Source organism: Puma concolor, chromosome A3, assembly GCF_028749965.1.
Source record: "Puma concolor isolate L17-30 chromosome A3, mPumCon1.1.hap2, whole genome shotgun sequence".
Lineage (NCBI taxonomy): Eukaryota > Metazoa > Chordata > Mammalia > Carnivora > Felidae > Puma > Puma concolor.
Window position 1 is genome coordinate 10,069,702 of NC_141669.1, and position 19,626 is coordinate 10,089,327.

At 38.9% G+C, this 19,626-nt stretch overlaps 1 long non-coding RNA gene across 1 annotated transcript in view; it reads right to left on the minus strand.

The window, feature by feature from the left end:
• The window catches only part of LOC147582242 (uncharacterized), a 611,785-nt gene that overhangs the window by 194,441 nt on the left and 397,718 nt on the right, over positions 1-19,626 (minus strand). The gene's annotated exons all lie outside the window — the stretch shown is intronic.

Genomic DNA, 19,626 nt, shown 5'->3' on the forward strand with positions numbered 1-19,626 from the left:
GAACTGTCCTCCGAGTTTTACTTGTAGTCACTCAAATAAATATAAATGTCTTTCTTATACATGAGATACAACTGCACAGAGGTCAGCTTATTGCTCAAGGTCACTGAGTGGTGACCACTCAGTGGTGGAACTGAGTTATGAATCTATATAGTCTTTGGGCTTTGAGTCACTTCATTGTATTTCCTTTGCAAGTGCAGCATGTTATGAAGATATTTCATATTCTTGTATTTACCATCAATTGACAAACAATGCAGACTAGCTACTGAACATAGGGTTGAGGTGGATTGAAACAAAATAGACATAATCCCCTCCCATTTAGTGAAAAAAAAGTATTCCAATGGTAGAGATTAAACATAATTAAGTATAATGCAAAATGTAAATATCATTTGCAAGGTGCATACAGAGAACTGTAGATACACAGTGGTTTTGTGTGTTGGGGAATGTTTCAATGTGTTGCTGTCATCCATGGAAGAAGCAATCTTGTTAAGGCTTTTATGCAGAAAGATGGTAGTTTGATATGAGTAATATTAGTTTGCATTCCTTTCTCTTCCACGTCAGAGCTTATTCTCATGGTTGGAATTTATGTCTAAAACAGACATTTATTGATCACTCAGTATATACCTATATCTGTGAGCACCTATGATGTACCATAGTATCTCACTTATCCCCCAAAGAATTCCCCCAGTAGCTTCATTTTTTCATAAGTGCTTTCATGATTTAAATAATAATAAAGATTTGCTTATTTTATAGAATTTGAATGATATTCTACTTTGAACTGACCAGTAGGATGTTGAGTATTAAAACTAGATCAAGATTTCAATGTCCTCTAAATATTTCTAAATACTTTTTCTAGTCTCCTTTGAGATAATTCTGCTCCATTTTTCTTTTCTCTTTTGGTGATTTGGATATATTCCTTTTTCTTTATTGAAGACAGCTCATTATTCTATACAAACACATTAGACCAACATACACTTTTTGCTAATCCTTTAAAATCTCACCCCTCATCTCAACCCCAGTTCTACCCAGCAAAACCTTTAGGTTTCTAGCCTTTTCTCCTAAAATTTTAAGAGAATTAGGAGAAAACAATTCAGAAAATGCATTTCCTCAATGCAGGTAAGGGTTCACAGAGCAATACGTGTTGGAAACCAACATGTATATATAAAGTAGAAAAGTGTAGCTATTTCCCATTTTGTTAAGTGAAACTAATTCCAGCAAAATAATATAACCATCTGTTACCTGCTGTCTATAGCTGGAATCATTGTGAATTTAAAGAGTACTTAATATTAATGATTAAGTATTCCTCAATATGGAAAATCAAGTTTTATGTAAATCTCTGAATACTGCTCAATTTAAAACTTGAAGGTCAACCATAATCAAGCTCTATTTTGTGAAGTTTATCAATAGGGTCATAAATAGTATTTGGCTGCTCTGGCAGGTCTCCTTGGTCCAATATGTTTCTTCAATGGTACAGATGTCCTCTTAGAATAGAATATCTCAGCCTAGCCTCTTAACCTAGAATATCTACCTCATTCATACATTGTGGTGAAAAGCCTCTCCATGCTTATAGACTATCTTCAAAGACTAGCATCTCTATCGAGGATTTCTCAAGCTGATATGCTGAATAATATGGATGTTGATAACACACGTACACTCTTTCAAATAGAATATCCTTTCAAATATGAAATAGCTTTAAAATTCAGACACACACATGGGTGTGGATTTACTCAATGATATTGCTTTATTCCTTTCATTAACTTAATTGAAGGAATGGAGACCATGACTACAGAAATAGAAGAGAGAAGAATACAGAACATAAAAATCTTTGGAAGAAATGAGGTAAGGTTTGTCAGTCAAAAGTTGCTGAGCCATTAGGCAAGTATTAAGCCCAGAATTTACTGAGTCTGAAACTTTGCCAGAAGTTGTCAATACAGAGTATCTCCTATGCCTTTTGTTCTGTGGTAGCTATGAACATACATCATCGCAATATTAAGAGGAACTGTGTGTAATTCCCATTTTGTGGATACAATGGTAATTTCATATGATTCAACCTTACGGAATATTTATTGGGAAGCAGTTGAATACATGGCTTGTACTTGTGGTAGGAAATGCCAAAGTCAACTTAAACAGTCTCAAAGAAATCAGGGGCACCTGGGTGGCTCAGTGAGTTAAGCATCCAACTCTTGATCTTGGCTCGCATGATCTCACGGTTCGTGAGTTCGAGCCCCGCATCAGCAGGCTCCACGCTGATGCATAGACTGCTTGGGTTTCTCTATCTTCCTTTCTCTCTGCTCCTCCTCTGCTCAGGCTCTTTCCCTCTCCCTCTGCCTGCTTGCTTTCTCTCTCTCTCTCTCAAAAATAAACTTAAAAAAAAAAACTTAAAAAATTAATTGACCACTAGACTTGAGTCTGCTCATTTAGAATTACTGGATTTAGGAATAACACAGAATTACATTTTATAATTATTTGCAAAAGAAATAAAATACATAATTTCATTCTCCTCAAATATATACATTTTAAAGGAAATTATTCCAAAGATAAATGAGCCAAACGTCACTCTTTAAGGTTTTGAGATGAGGAAGTATATTACTGTTTTTCAAATACCATTTTTTAGTTCAATAAATCTATTTAAGGTGCTGCGATTTTATAGTTTTCAATAAAGACACAAGCAAGCATAAGATCATTAAAATCTGGTCTTGCAAACCTTCTGAAGGAAGAGTTGCTTTGAAACAACTGAATGTTCATAAGCATTGATATGATAAATAACAAGAATTTATTCATGTTCTTTCAATTTCATACACAATTGAAAAAACAATGTTACTTCCAACCTATCCTATTCCTTCTTTGGGATAACTTCATGGCAGCTTTTCTGTTTTTCCCTTTTCTCAGACACAGTCTGAGAAGTCCTGAGCTTTTGGACACAAAGCCAGGGGCTGGACGGGAATATGAGCGTGCTTACCCTAGGCTTCTGACTCCCCTATTTCTGTGTGATGGCATAGGGGGTGTGCTGGGGTGTGGCAGGGTTAAAAAAGGTGCTGGGAAAGAAATCAAATATGAAAAAAGAGGCTTGACTCAGAAAGCCTGGTCCTGTGTGTGTACTGAGATTCAGAATTCAGGGATTACTTTGAGCTTTCTCATGTCGTTCCAGATCTGGGTGTTAGGGATAAAGGGAGTAACGTCTGACAGGTAGGTGTTTGTGAATTGTCAGCAATACAATGACAGCGTTTTCTGGGATAAGCACAACAAAGGGTGATGTAAAAATAGATAAAAGGAATGCTCTGTATTTCAGCAAAGAACATGTCCCAGCTTGGGGGTATCGATTGTAGGACCCTCTGTAAGCCTGGGCACTCTGGGACTCCAGTGGTATCAGCAGCTTCATCCTTGACGTTTACTAGCTGTTTTATGTTGGGCAGCTGGCTTAGCCTCTCAGGGCCTCAGTGTCATCATCTGAAACATGGGTGGATAATAGTGCCAAGTTTAGAAGGTTGTTACGAATGTCAAATTACTTCGCACATGCCTGACATTAAAAACAGCATCTAGAACACAGTAAATAATTCATTTACTATCATTTATTATTATGTACAAGGAGCCTTTAGCCTTTTGGGTCTAAAAAGAAGTAGGCGCTGGGTGGCTCAGTACGTTAAACGTCCGACTTTGGCTCAGGTCATGATCTCGTGATTTGTGGATTCGAGCCCCGTGTCAGGCTCTGTGCTGACAGCTCGGAGCCAGGAGCCTGCTTCGGATTCTGTGTCTCCCTCTCTCTCTGCCCCTAACCCACTCACATTCTGTCTCTGTCTCTCTCAAAAACAAATAAACATTAAAAAAAAAAAAAAAGAAGAAGAAAAAAAGAAATAGTCTTTTAAGTACATATTCCCGGTGCAAAAATTCCCTGGAGGCATTGGCAAGAGTCTGGGGAAGTTAGCTGGATCAAGGAGTTCAGCTTCCCTTTATATACAAATGTTACAAAGTTGAGCCTGGGTGGCTCAGTAGGTTGAGGGTCCAACTTAGGCTCAGGTCATGATCTCCGGGTTTGTGGGTTTGAGCCCTGCGTTAGGCTCTGTGCTGACAGCTCGGAGCCCGGAGCCTGCTTTGAATTCTGTGTCTCCCTCCCTCTCTGCCCCTCCCATGCTCATGCTCTGTCTCTCCCTCTCTCAAAAGTAAACAAACATTAAAAAAAAAAAAAAAAAAAAAAAAAAGAAATAGGCAGTACTTATTTTCCAGAGGGACCCTAGAGTTACGGTATGGCTGTCACAGTGTGGTCATAGGAATCAAAGGACCGAGGAGCAGACAATACCACATAAATCAAAGCTGTAAGGAATTGATAGAAAAAATGATGCGTTTTATCTAATAACTGGGATGGCTGTCTTCATCCATACTCAAAGCAGTCTGTAGTTATTTTCTAAAAATAATTTGGGAATTAGGCGTTGATAGAAGCCTGTGTTTTGTTCCTTTTGAAGGGGCTGTAGGCCCTGTGCTAGTGTTTCGAGTCAGAAACAGAGAAATGCGATCTTGTGTCTCTGTGATAGTCCAGAAGTAGTTAATGACATAGTCTTGTGTTTGAATCCCAGACATGCTGCCTCCTCTTCTGTGATCACAGGGAACCTAAGTGGTTTTTCTTAATCTCTGGGCTTAGTTTCTCATCAGAGAAGGGCTAAGAATCACGAGAATTCAACTATTAACATTGTTGAGATTTCAAGGAGTATATGAATGGAGTTCTAAGTAATAATCGTAGTTCCAGAAATATAGTAAGCATTCAATAAATGGTGATTATTATGAAGAAGGCTGGTGTAGCCTTGGGAACAACTATTATTCATAAGGAAATCCTCTTTAAAATGATATGGGGGGCGTGCCCGGGTGGCATAGTTGGTTAAGCATCTGACTCTTGGTTTCCACTCAGTCATGATCTCAGCATTTGTGAGTTCGAGCCCCTGCATCAGGTTCTGCACTGATAGCACGAGGCTTGCTTGGGATTCTCTCTCTCCTTCTCTCTCCCTCCCCCTGCCTCTCTAAATAAGCTTAAAAAATGATATTGGGTATCATGATGCTGCTTAGAAGACACTGAGATACTCAGACCAGATACACAGATTTATATTTTTTTAAATGTTTATTTATTTTTGAGAGAGTACCTGCGGGAGAGGGGCAGAGGGTGACAGAGGATCCGAAGCAGGCATTACGGTGACAGCAGTGAGCCCCATGTGGGGCCCATGAACTGTGAGAAGTAACCTGAGCCAGAGTCAGACGCTCAACTGACTGGGCCACTCAGGCGCCCCTACACTGATTTATAACATAAAAAGAGCAATATCAATCATTGAGGAGTTCACAGAAGGGTAAGGGAGACAAACAGATATGACTAACATGTAGTACAAGGCAGAATGTGAATACACACACGTGCACGCACACACACACGCACAAGTAGAACTGAGGCACCTTATCAGCACTGGAAGGAGCAAAGATGAATTCTATGGAATAAAGTCTCTGAAGTTGGATGACAACGAGGTGTGCATTTAAGGGTAAGTGTAATTCTTCCAGGTAGTTATGGTCTTTGGCCAAAGCTAAGATTTTCAGAGGTTTAAAACTCCAAGTTCCAAGTTTCTACAACCATTGCCTTTTCTTGTCCTAAATTGGGTTGTTCGATAAAATACAGATGTCCAGTTAATTTGAAATAAGCACCAATAATTTTTCCTATAAGTATGTCCTAATAATACATGGGGCTAATATTAAAAAACAATAAATAATTCTAAAATCAAATATAATTGGGCATCTTGGATTTATATTTGTTAAACATGGCGGCCCTAGGCAGTTACAGCATGGAGAGAGAGAATATTGAGTTGCAGACATTTAAAGACCGTTTTGTTAAGCAGAAGCTACTGCTACTTCTTTGGATGTGCTCAGATCAATCCCTTCCCATCTCTGCACGTCAGTTTCTACATCTGATGTAGATTAAGAGATGGTTAAGGGACGGTTAAGGGGTGATCTCCAAGTCCTTCCACAGCCCCCATGCTCTGTGGGGTTAATTATTTTTAATATATGACTAATATTTGTATTGATGTTGAACATTTACTATGCCTCACACACAGCATTCATTACTTCTTACATTTTATCTCTAATTCAGAAAACAAGTTCATTTTCACATGTACAACCTGAGGTTCAGATATTAACCGGTGTGGCTGGAAGTAAAAGTTGATCCATAGGGAAGTCAGGATTTTCTCTCTCTTCTTTCAAATTCTTACCACCCTCGTCACTCTGGACATCCTTGAGCTTTCTTTGAGCTTTCGTTTGGTATTTAAAACGAGTTGTTAGTAGAGAATAATAAAGTAGATAAATGTAAAATTTGATATTATAGGTTACTTAAGGAGTAATTGTTGAAATGTAATTATAAATTTTCACTAGAGGAGACACTAATGGAAGGCATTTTTATCTCTTTTTTTCAGTATGATTGCTAGGATTCTACTTTTAAAATAGGGTTTCAAGGTTTCCTAGGGAAGTAAATTGATGTCAGAATCTCCAATAAAAGCTTGATTGTGTGATAGATGACCTGTTCACACGGTGATATATAGTTTCCAATAATTTTAAAAGCACATCTAGCCCTCATTCCACCGTATATATTACATAGATTTTATTTGAAATTTTGCAAAAGTGCTACCCAATCACTCTTTGTACTTAAGTTGAAGGGGAAAGCTGTAAGTTTCACTAAAGCATGACACTTCCAAGCACATATTCACAATATATATATTTTTTTCCCATTTTCCCTTGAACACTTAACAGGTCAGTAGGCAAGATATTATAGAACTGGAGTACTTTAGTGTAATGTCAGTGTTCTAGAAGCAGATTGATGTCTGTCCACATAAATTAGGAAGTAGGCAATGACAAAAAACAGCAGTGCAGCAGCATTTTGTTTTCAATTAAGAGCTAGAAGATGACAGACAGAAGGATACTCCACATAACTTCCACGGTTATCAAGAAGCTTCATGGTACACAATTGGGGCTGCAGTTAAATAGCACGATTACGGACATCGTGGCTTTGGTTGGGTCTCGAGTGGGGTGCAGCAGAGAAGCATGGTTCTCTTTCCAGCTGCAAATAACTAAAGAGGGAAGTAGGCGCAAGGAGAGAAAGTGGTGCCTTGAAGTCAAAGAAAAACAACTTTCCTCTCCCCAGTTGTTCAGTGTTCTCATTGGAATAACAGAAACACAGACAACGGAGGTCATCAATTTGTTCTGTGGTCAAAGAAAGGTGAGGTTCAGAACAACCTTGAAGGACACAGTCCCAGCCCTGAGAACGTCTGTAGGATGCTTCTCCAAATATTCAGCGAGGTGGTGGGCTAAGAAATATATGGTGCTGTAGAGACCGTGGGGGTTGTTCGTTCGGGAAGGGCACACCATGGCCCTCTGGTCATATCCTCCACTGCCAGCTTCTGTATGGCCTGTGAGCCAAGAATACTTTTTACATTTCTATACACCTAAGAACAATGAAAATAATAACTACGTGACAGGCAAATTTCACGGGCCCTAAATAAGTTTTCTTGAAACAGCCACACGCATTCATTTACACGTTTCTGGCTGCTGCTACCCTCTAGTGGCAGAGGAGGTTAAGTACAAAGGAGACCACATGGCCCACGAAGTCTAGAAACACTTAAGATCAGACCTTTACAGAGCAAAGTTTGCCGCTCCTGTGCTAAATGTTGAACGAATGTGGTTTTATGATCATTGCAAATAACACGTCCTTTGGTATTATTGCTTTTCTGACTTTTCAGGTATTCTCAGGAATGCTGGGACAGCGGATAAAGAAAGAAAAGTGACACGAAACAGACAACCCACACAATGACTTGTGTTTACTTATATATGGATTTAGTTGTGTGACAGGCAGAAGGAAACATCCCAGTTTGGAGGACTGGGATAACAGAGGATCTGTCTTGGATGGCCCCAAAGGGCAGGTTGTGTCTATAGTGAACATCAGAGAAGGCGTAGAAAGTGGTTGTTCCCAATTGATTCAATCCATGCCGTTCTCAGTGTTATCTCCATTCTCATTATTGTCAATTACCCCCCTCAAGGGTGTGCGTGATTGTATCCTTACATTCTTACAACCCATGATCACATGCCTCCCTGACGTTACTGGAACCTTCCACATGATCACGTAGATGATTATTTGCCATAACTAGCATAGATGCTGGAGAATTAACATTTGCTTTATTTTTATTATTTATTATATATTATAAATATATAAGTATATAATATATATTATAAATATATAGTATAAATATATACTATATATATTTATTATTTTATTATTTTAAGTTATTTTTGTTGGGTCAGGTGAAAAGACATGAAGTATAGCACTATGTAAGCAACAACACTCAAAGGTTTGTTTGCTTATTTTGTTTTTTAACCAATATTATCTCTAGTGATCTTGTAACAACTTTAAGAGGTGAGTCGTATAATCCTGTATTACAGATAAGGAAACTGAGTCACAATATATAAGGCCGCACAGGTAGTGAGTATCGTAGTGTGGACACTGACCCTCGGACACTCAGGCCTCAGCTCTCAACTACCCTGTTTACATTTGTGTTTCTGGACATAATCTAGTCTCATGATGGATATTCTGGGGGGGGGGGGGGGGGAAATGCCAATGACGTTCGCAAAAACCTTTCTGGTGTTTTCTCACTGGTACTAGAGGTCCCCCTTCCTTTGCCCCTCCTCCTTTTGTTCTAGAAGCCTCTCACCAGAAAACCAGGGGTTTTTCTGATGAATAAGGAAGATAGGGAATCTGTGTACGGATGGATCCAAGAGGCTCTGCCCTGCCCTGGTTTGTCCCTGTGAGTCAAGTACAGAAGAGGATATTGTAGAGGGTCCATCACACTCAGCAGGGCTCAGACCAGCCGCAGTGTCCCCTGGAGCTTGAAGCTGGGCACGGCTTAAAACAGCAGCCCCACTGGGCATGGCTTACATCACCAGCCCCACCGCTGCAGTCCTAGGAATGGAGAGTTGCCTCACTGCGCACAAAGCACACGGACAGTTCTGTCCTTTGGCAGAATTCAATGCTGACCATGTTTCAGTCCTAGAACACGTATAAAAGGAGCTCATTCATCTTTTCCTCTAGATCACATCAGTCTTGTCATAAAAGCAAGTAAGTTATTCTTCCTCAATTTCCCATGAAAACGCCAACGCCCCCATCTCTATCTAAAGGCGTATTTGTGCTTGAAGAGGAAAGGGTAAACCTTGTAATGATTTGTAAACTGACATCTTGACATTCCCTTGTCCTTTCTTGGCACAGATCCTTATAAACAGCTTCAGATACAACAAATTTAATCTAAGGGAAAAGTGCCACTTCTACTCCCCACAGAATTTAAGTGTCTTCATCTTTTTTTTTTTTAATTTTTTTTTCAACGTTTATTTATTTTTGGGACAGAGAGACACAGAGCATGAACTGGGGAGGGGCAGAGAGAGAGGGAGACACAGAATCGGAAACAAGCTCCAGGCTCTGAGCCATCAGCCCAGAGCCGACGCGGGGCTCGAACTCACGCGAGATCACGCGAGATATCGCGAGATCGTGACCTGGCTGAAGTCGGACGCTTAACCGACTGCGCCACCCAGGCACCCCACTTCATCTTAATAGTCTTATACTCACTCTGCTACCTGATGATGCCACATAAATATATAAAATAATGAATTACTTTTTATGCTGCTTGTTTTTACTCCTATAGATGCCGGGCATAGTGATTTTCACGTATATTCTAGGCTGAGGGCAGACTATTTCTTCCACCATCCTGCTGTAAAGCTCCGTCCTCATACTTCATGGGGAATATCCACTCTATCCCCATACTTAGGCTTCTGTTTTGCCTTGGACATTTTCCTTCCTCCACTCTTCTGGCCAGAATTTCCTGCCTCTATCAGCAAATACATGCCGCAAAAAAACTTTTTTTTGTGACTTTCCGTACATATACTATCTTTGAAAATCTTAGTTGGAGGTTAATTTGCATACCATAAAATTCACCCCATATACAGTCCAATTAAAGTTTTCATGAATTTATGTAACAGGGAAAGCATCACGTCAATCCTGTTTTCGAACCATCGCGTTACCCCCAAGTGTCTCCCCATGCCTCTTTCTCCTCTTTTCCCTCCATGGCTCCAGACACCCACTCATATGCTTTCTGATGCTATGGTTTTGGATTGCCAAACAAGCAAACAACAACAGCAACAAAAATAAAACAAACAAAAAACCAAAAAACATACATAACATCTTACACTAAGCAGTCTTTGATGTGGGGACTTACTTTATCAATTTATTTATCTTTGATTGATTCACCCCTGCCGATGCATGTATTAGGATGTGGTACCATGGATAATACTGTCAGTTAATAGCATAGAACTGTTTGTGTGGACACGTGGTTTCATTTCTTTAGGTAAATAATCATTAGAAGATCTGTGGTATATGATAAGTGTTAAGGAACAGCCAACCCTTTTCCAAAGCGCCTGTACAATTTTACATTCACAAACGTCACCACCAATATAGGGAGGCTTCTCCAACTCTTCAGCATTCTAGTGGGCACATTATGGTATGTTTTGATATTTTTTTTTGATTTTCAATTTTTGATATTCAATTACTTAACAGCTAATGAGGCTAAACACCTCCTCATGTGCTCACTTGTTATCTGTATATTTTCTTTGGTGGCATGTCTACTTAAATCATCTGCTCACTTAGGGGGTGTTTTTTGTCTTCTCATTGTTGGACTGTTACTGTATTTTATATGTCCTGGATGCAAGTTATTTTCTATGTAGGTTTTGCAAATATAGTTTTCAAATCCCTGGCTTTCATTTTAAATTTCTACTAGTGTCTTTTGAAGAAGAAAGTTTTTAAATTTGGTGAAGTCAATTTATCATTTATCACTTTTTTAGTGGTTTACGCTTTGGTGCTTTATGTAAGAATATGTTGCCTAGCCCAAAGTTACAAAGATTTTCTCCTATGTTTCTTTTATATATTTTATGACTTTAGGTTTACTTTTTGGTTTACTTTTAGGCCTATGATACACTCTTATTTATTTTTGAGGATATGTTGTATCTAATTGTTTCCACACTGTTGAGAAAATTATCATTTCCTCAACAATTTTTTGATTACTACTAGAATGCACCATCCAAGTCATTTTTGTATATTAATGTTTTCATTTTTCCACATTGTAACATGTACTTACTGGCTCTAGGAACTATTTTTGTAGGTTTCGTAGGATTTTTATGCCAGTTATGCTGTCTGCAAATATAAAAACTTTACTTCCTTCTTACTGATCTATATGTCATAGTACTTCCAATACTATGTTGAATAGAAGTCATGAAAGTGGACATTTTTGCCTTCTTGATACTCTTAGGTAAAGAACATTCAGTGTATTATCATATAGGATTATAGCATTTCCATGTTTCTTACAGATGCCCTTTGTCAGTTTGATGAATTTGCCTTCTGTTCTTATTCTGCTGAGAGTTACCATGTATATGTATGGGATTTCAGTAAATGCTTTTTATTCAGCTATTGACATGATTATATGATTTTATCCTTTGTTCACATACTGATTTATATTGATTTTCAGCTCTGAAATCACCCTTTCATTCTTAGGAGAAGCCCACCATGGTAGTGGTGTAATATTCTTTTTATGTATTGCTATTCTGTAATCCATAAAAGGTATTTTAAAGGATTTTTGTGTTTGTTACTGAGAGATATTGTCTGCAGCCTTTATAAATAAAACTTTATTAATAAAATAAGTTGAGACATGTCCACTGCTCCTCTAGTATATGAAAATGTTTATGCAGGATTGATATCATTTCTCCCATTAATAGTTGATGTCATTCCATCAACTGAACCTTCAATTTCCTTATTGGGAATATATTTAATGATCAAATCATTGTCTTTACTTGATCTAGGTCTATTCAGATTTTCTACTTCTTTTGGAACACGTGTCGTTCATTTGTAACATTATATTTATCCAATGCACCTCTGTTGTCTATTTTTTTTGGCATACTTTTGTGTATAATATTCCCATACACTCTATGCAGCTTCTTCAGTGATGTCCCTCTTTCTCTCCTGATACTGGTAATTTGTATCTTATCTCCTTTTATTCTTGGCCAAACCAGTTCACTGAGGTTGTAGCCTCCGGGGAGTTAAACTGGAAGTTTGCCAGTTTTCAGAACCAAATTTACTCTTTTATCTACACACCCTGTGAGTTTTCGTGGTCAGCCTCCTCTATCACCTCTGGTTACCAGTGAAGTTGTGATTTTATCATCAGAACTGAGGCAGTGGGGAGCATCCCCAGCCAAGGAGGCCAGCGCGTCACTACCATTCGCACCTGATGCAAAAGCCATTTTTCAAGACTAAATTTTGTCAACTGGCTATCTGCCTTTGATCATTTTCCAGTGACTGAAATCATTGCTTTTGATAATTTTATCAGTTGTACATTTGTTTCTCGTGCGGAGGAAGAGTTCGACTTCCTCATGCCTCCATTAGCCAAGTTAGTTTTCTACACGATCATTACAAAATTAAAATACTTTAAATACATTATTAATACCGTGAATAACATTTATGAGACATGGAAGTAATAGAACTGGAGGAAGGTAACACAACTCTGACTATGCTTTCGGGAGAGAGAATCCCAGGAGTGAGGCATCATGCCATGCAACTAGTGTTTCATGAAATCTTTGTGAAATTGGCATTAATGATCCACACAGAATTCTGAAAGGTCCTGATTCTGTCCACCTTTCCCTCTTGATTACAACATTCTTAACAAGGAAGACATTATTTATTTATTTATTTATTTATTTATTTATTTATTTATTTTTTATTTTTGCCAAAACCTATTCTCGATTTATCAATTTTCCCTGTAGGATCTGAGTTTTAGCTTACTATAGTGGGCTCAGAGAGACACTACATTGGTTCAGCTTCACTGGCTATTAGGTCTGACTATGCTACCACGTTTGCATCAAAGGTGATGTGAAAAAGCACAATTCACTGCTTTGAGTTAATTTCCTCAAGAAACGAAGCCATTTTTCCCCCTGAAAATTCTCTTTCCCTCTCCCACTTGTCTAGAAAAGTGGAGCTGTTTGGAGAAGCTGTCTTCAATCCAGAAAAGAAAGGCACATCTTAAGGCTCTTAGAGCTTTGCTATCACATGGGGCCCCTGGATGACCTACCTCATGGAGCGGAATCTTTATTTCTTCTTCTACACTGTTACTGTTATGAGGAAAAAGTAAACTTCTCTCTTGTTAAGCCATTCTATTTGGGGAACTATTTAAAACTGCAACAAAGCCAAGAGTCTTATGAATAAACTCACCCTACATCAGCCATACATACACCACTACATATACATACAAGAAATGCTGTAAACTCCTAAAAAACCAGATACTGCGTTTTTTATTTCTATCATTGTTACCAAAGTGTATGAAACTAAGAATCGTATACATAATAGTAACTTAACAATAGTATCACATCATCACATTATATACTTTAAACTTACGTTCAATACCAATCATATCTCAATAAAAGTGGAAAAAGAAAAACAAAGCAATGGTAGCCATCAGATGCTCTCAGACACTAAGTTAAACAGCTCTGAGGGACAGATGCTTTACATATTTTGTTTAAGTCACTTTCTGTTTTCACATGCATCTATCTTTTCTTTCATTACTCATCAACGCAGATACCTCTGCTGTATTTGAGACACGTATCTCTGGCTTACTAAGTGTTGCTATCTTTAATTTTCACGGACATCTTAAAAATCACTATTTGCAAAACTCAACATTTCTTTTCCGAACGGACTTGTCTCCCTGTATTCCTTATCTCAACGAATGAAACCACCTTGCAATTGTCCAGTAACGTCAGAAATCACGGAGACAACGTAGACTTTCCTCCCTCTTTTTTTTCAACGTTTTTTTTTTTTTTTCAACGTTTTTTTTTCAACTTTTTTTTTTTTTTTTTTTTTTTGGGGACAGAGAGAGACAGAGCATGAACGGGGGAGGGGCAGAGAGAGAGGGAGACACAGAATCGGAAACAGGCTCCAGGCTCCGAGCCATCAGCCCAGAGCCTGATGCGGGGCTCGAACTCACGGACCGCGAGATCGTGACCTGGCTGAAGTCGGACGCTTAACGGACTGCGCCACCCAGGCGCCCCTTTCCTCCCTCTTTAACCGGACAGTCACCACGTCCGCGGAGTCCACTCTCCAATATCATTCAGATCCCAACTTCCTCTCCTTGCTGATTGATTTCTACCTCAGGTTCATCTTTCAGTTGGACCATTTGAAATTGTGCTGATTTTTTAAACTTTATTTCCATTAGCATCAGTGGACTGTGCACAGAGCTATTAGTGGCTTCTGTAAAAATACGTATTCCTAGAATGTTACTGCTTTTATAAAAACCCTTCAGTGGTTTCCCAGGGCCTATAGACTACCATGAAATCCCAAATGCACAGCATACCAGGAAGTATTATCTGTCCTGGCAGATCTATCTAGCCACATCTCTCTTCACTTCCTACATACACTCTATCCCTCGAAACACTGAAGTAGAGTCCCTCACCTGGGGTTACACTTCTCATACATCTTTATTTTGCCCCAAACTCCTGCTTCTCTCTAGAACATTCTCCCTCTTTTGTCTCCTTTATAAACTCTCATTCCTCAGATCTCACCTTAAGTGTCTCCACTACCAAAATATCTTTTGGTGTGATCCAGGAAGGATGATCTCATGTCTTGTGCTCCAATGACACTTTGCAATCAGGTACTTGCTGTACAGAAATTACTTATGTGACCTTCTTTCTCAGCACACCATAATGTCTTTGAGGACAGGTTCTAGATCTTACTGCGTTTGTTTCCTGAATACGCATGTAGTGCCTGACACATAATAGATACTCAGTAAGTGCTTCATCAATGGGTAAAATGTAACAAAATGTGAAATCCTTTTCTTTCACATGTTGTAAGTTGTATGAGGAGAAAAAAAAACTGGAGGAGTTGTGCTATCTCTTCTTATGCAACTTATAGTTTCGTTGGGGAGATACATATAATTCATATCAATTAGAAATATCTTGGAGAAAAGCATGAGTATAAGTGGGTTCTGGGTGACAACCCCAGGCACCATATCTCAGCTGTGCCAACCAGGGTCTAGATTACTCAGGAAGGAAACTAGTCTTCCTACCCCCTCCCCCATATACACAGAATCTATGTCAATTTTAGCATTTGAACTGTCTTCAGATACCTGACAGCCTATTACATGGAAGAGGAATTTGGGTTTGTTCTTTTTTAAAATATATTCTAAAATATTTTATTTATTTTATTTTATTTTATTTTAATTTTAGAGAGAGTGCATGAGCAGAGTTGAGGAACAGAAGGAGAGAGACAGAGAGAGAAAGAGAATCTTAGGCAGGCTCCACACACACAGCATGGAGCCTGACATGGGGCTCCATCCCAGGACCCTGGGATCATGACCTGCGCCAAAATCAAGGGTCAGATGCTCAACTGACTGAGCCACCCAGACGCCCCTGGGTTTGTTCTTTAAAACATCAAGTAATATCCAGACCCAGTGTTGGGAACTGAGAACAAGAACTTACCCAGAAAATTTTAATCATCCCAACTGGACACATCAGGACTAGACTCCTTCAGAAAGCAGTGAAGGGTTCAGTAGAGTCTGAGTGAGCAATTTACTAGTCAGGAATAGAGTAGAATGGAAGCATCAGATGGGTCACTGGACAATATGAAACTTAAAACAATCTAAGAGTAACAGTCACCTTAAAAACATCAAATGGATTTTTCAGAGGAAAAACATCTTTATAATGGCTAAGTGACAAAGAATCCACGTATATAACTGCTCCTCATGAAGGTGCCGACTGAAATATAAAGGCACTTTTTTTTCTTTCAACACACAGGTACATAGGGCTACCCATAAACTTGAAAATCTCGTTCAGGTCAGTGCCATGCAATCATTTTAAGTGATGCTCTGTTATAAGACTTAATGTAACAACCAAGCAGGAGAGAATATAATCTTATTACAAGATACACATATATTCTGTTGTGATAAAAATACATCATTGGAATTCAATTACACACCAATCACAGGTGTGTTTATGCTAGAATAGCTCAATTTATTTTGGTCATTTTGGCACCTTGGATCTGCACCATTAACTGTTGTCTTAAATATGAAAAATTTAGTGTCATGATGGTTAGGGATGAACTGAGACATCCATTCGAAATCCTTATTTTCCACCATTTATTATGTCTGTTCTCCTGTTTGATGATGCTTTATATAATATTATGTTGAGTGTGAGAAAACTGACTGCTGTCAGGCTAGACTAGCTCAGGCTTTTTATGACCTGAGTGCACTAAAACCCAAGATCCAAACTAGTAATTTTTCTTTGTTGACTGAAATCTAACTATGATCCAATTCAGAATTTGCCTGTTGGACGAGGCCTTTTCGAACATTTCCCCTATTCTCGGAATGAAATGCCCCCCTTCTCTAAGAACCCCCAACGCACTACTAACTTGATAAAGTTAATAAACTTTAATTTTTAGAGAGGTCACGTCACAGCATGACCTAGTTATGGACATGCAGGTCCTCCAAAGAGAAGAAAGAGACTATCCTGGAGTTGTAGGACCTAGCCAAGGTGTAGTGACAGGAGCCACTTGAGTATGCGTGGGAGAGGACTGTGACAGGGCTAAGTGAAGGGACACACAGCGTTGGAAAAGAGAGGCAATGTTAACATGGGGATAGTCTGCCCTATCAAACACAGTATTCAGCACCTTGGCTAGACCCCCAGGAGGCTGTACTACAAGGACCTGCTAAATGGCTTTTGGAAGCTTAAGGAGGCCATCACCAGAGGTAGAAATGACAGAGCCAGGAAAGTAGACTGTGGAAGAGAAGATCAAAGGTTGCCACCCATGGAGAATTAACTGCCAGGCAAATTGCCCTCACCGACAGATTCTATGAAAGGACTGTTTTCTGTTTTCGAGCTCTGATGCATAAGCAGCAAAGCAATTTTGGTCCCCAAGAGGAAAAAAACAAATGCACCAGCTCACTGGCTGGAGACAATTTCCAGGCTGCAGTAACGAGGAAAAACCCAAACAGATGCCCACTGTGTCTCCGAATTGAGGAGAGAGAGATGTGAAACTGGACATACAGAGGGAGCCACGTTGTCTGGGCACACTGCTGCCATAGAGGGGTGCTGCACAGAAAGCTCCAGAAAACCTGCAGAGGATCCCCCTAATTTTTGTCCAGGATCCTATCTGCACATAGAAAATAACACCAAAACAGACTCCACCAAACAACCCTAGAGCACGCAGGATGAGAGGGGAAGATAGCAATGTATTCCTGTAAGGCCTTACGTGGTGTGTTTAGAGGTACATTATTTCAAGTAAAGATGTAAATTACAAATCCAAGAAGAGTTCCTATTCACTCCCTGTAAAGACTCTGCCCTCTCACTTTTCTATTATTTTCTCCTTACTCTATTGTCCTAATTGCAGGCATACTTCGCAGCTTTACGCAGACATAAAAAACAAGGTAGGCGTTAAGGTCATTCTGATATGTTTATGCCTGGATGGAGGCGGTACATTGTACTGCTTTCTCAGCAAAAGATCTTCCTCTCCCTGGACCGTAATTTTTCACTGCACTTAAATTTCTTAACGATAGTTAATCTCCTGAAATATTACCATAAAGGGAAATGAGAAATTGAAAGTTAATTCTATTTCAGCAGTCTATTATTTTTCAAATGCATCTAGTACATTTTACAGTAGATGATCAACAGACTTTAATTCCCTTTTAAACAACAGCAGCCCGTTAGGATTCAGGTGGAAAAGTTTAATCATTGAATTTCATTGGAGATCTCATTGATAAACCTGATTGATGAGTAACAATCATATTCAAAATAGCAACCTGAGTTCATATTTCATACTATGAAAATTATTCTAAATTACTGTTATATTAAAATTTTTCAAAATTATTTTCAGGTTTTTCCTCCTTTTGCAAAGTTAATACTTATTCATTATAGCATAGGATTAGAAAGCACAAGGTCCAGACCCAGATTTCCCTATCTTCATTTATTTTTGAGAGAGAGAGAGGCAGAGGAACAGAGAGAGAGGGAGACACAGAATCTGAGGCAGGCTCCAGGCTCTGAGCTGTCAGCACACGGCCTTGACACGGGGCTCGAAACCGTGAACCACAAGTTCATGACCTGAGCTGAAGTCAGACGCCTAACCAACTGAGCCACCCAGGAGCCCCTCAATATTTTTATTTTTCATTCATGATATAAAGTCTATAGACTTAAAAAGAAGAAAACTTGCTCTAATATTAACAGCTGCTAACATTTTATCTTTTCAGTTTGTTGCTCTGATGACTATTTAAGTATTTCCTATCACTTAAATATATGTAAATAGTATTGGGACAGGCGCTCCTCTAACCTAAAAGCAGGAAGACATTCGTTTTTTTACTTCTTTGGAAATTAACAGAAGAATTTATGGACATGCCTATTTTAAGATTTTGGACATGTTTTAAAATATATCCAAAAGTTCATAAAAATTCGAATTTCCACTGCAGTCTAATCACTACTCTTAACACATTGCCAGCACTTGTATTAATATTTTAAGGAGAGTGAATTCAATATTTGATATGTTTTTGCTATTATTGAAAAATACGCTACTGCTTTGTAAGATGTTCTTAGTTAATAAACACTGCAGTATTTAGGGGTATTTGGGCTTTGATGTATGCAACTTGCTCTCGAATGGTCTGGAAAAAAGTGAGTAATAAAATAAAAGTTCAGGTTGGCCGGGGCGGGGGGGGGGGGGTGGGGGCAGGGAGAAAGAGGAAAGAAGGGAGAAAGGAGGGGGAAGGAGGGAGAGAGGAAAAAATTGATACCAAATGGTAAAGTAAATGGGGGGGGAAATGTTATCAATGCGTGATTCCACAAACAGGGTTATCTATGGTCTGAATGTTTGTGTTCCCCTCACCACTAATTCATATGTTGAGTTCTTCCTGCCCCCCTCCCCCAAATGATAGTATTTGGAGGTGGGAACTTCGAGAGGTGCTTAAGTCATAAGGATGGAGCCTTCATGAAAAGGATTAGTGAGGTTTATTTTTTTCATTTTTTAAATTATTGAGTTATAATTGACATAGAAGGTTGTATTAGTTACAAAACGTTGATTTGACACTTGTACACATTACTCAATGCTTACGACAGTTAAGTGTAATCACCATCTGTCCCCGTACAATATTAGTATAATATTATCAACTCTATTCCCTAAACTGTACTTTTCATCTCCATGACTCATTTATTTTATAGTAAAACCTTGGATTGCAAGGGTTCCACAAGACCAGCAAACATTTTTAATTTGAAAAACAAGTGATGGCTTGCAATATTAGTATGTAACATCAAATGTCATGTGATCGCAGCTGAGCCAATGGTTCTTGAAATTTACTTTCATATACAAGTGCTTTGGATTACAAGAATGTTTCCAGAGCGAATTTTGCTTGCAAACCAAGGTTTTACTGTTGTGTTTTTTTTTTTCAGTTTATTTATCTGAGAGAGAGAGAGAGCTCAGGCATGTGTGAGCAGGGGAGGAGCAGAGGGGGAGGAGCAGAGAGACAGAGAGAGAGAGAGGGGGGAGGGGGGAGAGGGAGGGAGAGAGGGAGA